This window comes from Chinchilla lanigera, unplaced genomic scaffold, assembly GCF_000276665.1.
Source record: "Chinchilla lanigera isolate Chin_1 unplaced genomic scaffold, ChiLan1.0 scaffold00055, whole genome shotgun sequence".
Taxonomy (NCBI): Eukaryota; Metazoa; Chordata; class Mammalia; order Rodentia; family Chinchillidae; genus Chinchilla; species Chinchilla lanigera.
In genome coordinates, this window is record NW_004955456.1 from 249,828 (window position 1) to 252,534 (window position 2,707).

General features: G+C 52.1%; 1 protein-coding gene across 1 annotated transcript in view; it reads right to left on the minus strand.

The window, feature by feature from the left end:
- Lancl2 (LanC lantibiotic synthetase component C-like 2 (bacterial)) overlaps positions 1-316 on the minus strand; it is a gene marked incomplete in the record, with an annotated part of 45,710 nt that extends 45,394 nt beyond the window's left edge. Inside the window, 1 exon segment of the mRNA XM_013520628.1 lies at positions 1-316.
- Between the last annotated feature and the right edge of the window lie 2,391 nt (positions 317-2,707).

A 2,707-nucleotide genomic window follows, 5' to 3' on the forward strand; every position in this document is an offset into this window, starting at 1 on the left:
GCGTCCTCACCGCCCGCGGCCGCCCTGGCCTCGGCCGCTGGTCGCGCGCCAGCCCGGGGAACGGCCGCGGCGTGGAGGGTTAAACCGGAAAGGAGGAAAGCTCTTCCAAAGACAAGAGTTTGCAAGCCGCTTGAGTACCGCACGGATGGTCTCCCGGGCGGGCGGCCGCGGGCCCTCCTATTCCGCGTGTCGGGAGGGGGTCTGGGAGGAGGAGCTACGGGCTTTTTTTATACATATATTTTATTTTCAGCGCCTTCGTCTTGAATAAATGGGCATCGTTGATAACAGGAGATCGCATGAAACCGTAGTCATCTAAATATTTTATTGACCATAAAGATCCCTTCTGTGTTACTTGGCCCGAAGCATAGCAAGTGTCAGCGAGCAAATAGATCTTCACGTTTATATAATCACAATCTATTTCCTTCGCGGTCTTTATGAGTTTTCTTAATTGTTGGTGCTGTTTATTTGAACCAAAGCGATGTTATGATTTCTCCTCCTTAAAGGAACGTCTTTCATTGTTGTTTTTGTTGGCAGGGTCTCCTTTTGTAGTTTAGGCTCACCCTGAACCTTGTATAGTCCAGGCTGCCCTTGAACTCACTGTGGATCCTCCTGCCTCAGCCTCCTAAGTGCTGGGATTACAGGCTTTCGCCACCATGCTGGATCATCACAGTCACTCTGGTATGGGTGAAGAAGGCCTGGCTATTGCTTCTGTGCCGTCCTACTGACCCCTGGCCCACCAAGGCTGTAGATGTGAGATTGCTGCTAGGAGTGTCATGGCAGGAGCGTGGGTGTGGCGGTTTCAGGGAAGCGCTCCGTAAACCCACCCTTCCTTCAGGGACTCAGCTGAGGTAACAGGGTAGCTGTCACTGCACGACTCTCGGTGCACGGTCAGGGTGTTAGAGGAACTTCCTCAGTGCTCCTGGCTTCCATGCCTCCACTGTAGAAATCTGGCCTACTAATGGCTGATGCCTGCCGGCCTCGGAGCTGCACTTACCCCACGTCAGGGACCTAATGGGTCAGAACGTCCCAGGAACTGAACCTTGGAATCTGGAGAGAAGGTGTAGCTGCATAGCTGTCTCCTTGCCAGTGCTGGCGCGAAACGTGCTTCCCGACGGGTTCACTATTGCCCCAGACACGAGCAGCACCCAGGCTCGGGCCCATCGGCAATCTGAGTCAAGGAGCCTCCTGTGGACAGGTTCAGCCATCTCAGAGGCGTGGGGCCTGGCGCCGCCCCAGTACCACCCTGTGTGTGAGGAGTTGTCTTTTCCCTTGCAGTAGCTGGGTGCAGCCGTCTGGCCTGGGAACGCAGCCTCATTTCACAGTAGGGTAATTCTGAGAGCAGTGTGGGCCTGAGTTAGAAGAATGTGGGCTGTAGTATATATTTTTACATTTGATACTTTCTTGTAGCCTTGACACCCCCAAAGCAGGTTGTGACCCCCTCATGAGGCCAGCAGGGTGCACTGGTGACTAGGCTGGCTTCCAATACAATTTTGCTATTGCTCTTTTCCAACTGTGACCTCATGGCAAAAATTTTGAGACAGGGTCTCGCTATGCAGTTCAGGCTGGCTTTGAGCTTCGTTCGTAGTCCAGGCTGGTCTCGAACTCACAGCGATCCTCCTGCCTCAGTCTCCCAAATGCTGGGACTACAGGTGTGCGCCACTGCTCCTGGCTTGTGACAAAAATTTTTGGCTTCAGACTTTGGTGAGGATCCTAAACCTTTTCCTAGGTCTATCTGTACACTTCCTTATAAATCCAGTTTCAACAGTGTCAGTTTAACAAGAACCCCACAACCCTCAATATCTGATTACCCATGGTATCTGACCAGGTTCTCTGTTCTGCATGGCAGGTGATACTGGGTTGCCTGAGCCCACCTTCACCAAGAGCCCTGGAAGTCCGTTGAGTCAGAATCCTTCACCCCTGATGTTTTCTATTGGTAATTTTCCATCCACTGACTGCACCTTGTTCTTGGCTGTACATTTCTGCTTGGTGTATTCGGAGTTCAGCCACATCTGTCCTCCAGAGCAGAACCGCATTGCCGTGGTCTCTTGACCTGTGGAGGTGATCCTGAATAAAGTCTGACCTACTGTGCTGGAACAGGCGTCCCTGAATAACTTTCTTTAACACTAGTGAATTCAGACATGCCATGTGCCTTTTGACCGCGTCTTCACCCGACTCCAGCAACAGCGCTTCCCACCAGTCCTCCTTGCTCTGCGGTTGTGCCCACCCCTGGCTGTCCCTGTGTGGCTTCCTCCCCGTGGCTGCCTTGCCTGTCTTTCTAGAGGTCACTTTCACTTTACCATACGTGTCTCATGGACACACTCAACCAGCCATCTCATGAAAGAATACAAAACGGGGTCTTTGCCCCAGTTCAGCCACAGAGGATCCCAAGGAAAGAGCTGCATCAATAACTACCACCAGGCGCATCAGGGCTTGGAGGGATCTGGTGTCTCACAGTCATGATCATGCCTGGCAGGATGGCAGATAGACGCAGCATCTGGGAGCAGAGTGTTCATGAGCATTTGAGAAAAATCATGAGGGTGCTCACAAATATTTGTGCAAGGGAGTGGTTTTCAGGTAATGAGCACGTGAAGGATGAATTCCCACTGCATGTGGCCATATGTGGAGGCTGGTGGATCTGCCTTACAGAGTACAGGTGCAGAGGTGAGACCTTTCCCGTAATAGTACAGTGTTTTTCTGTAAGAAGTGC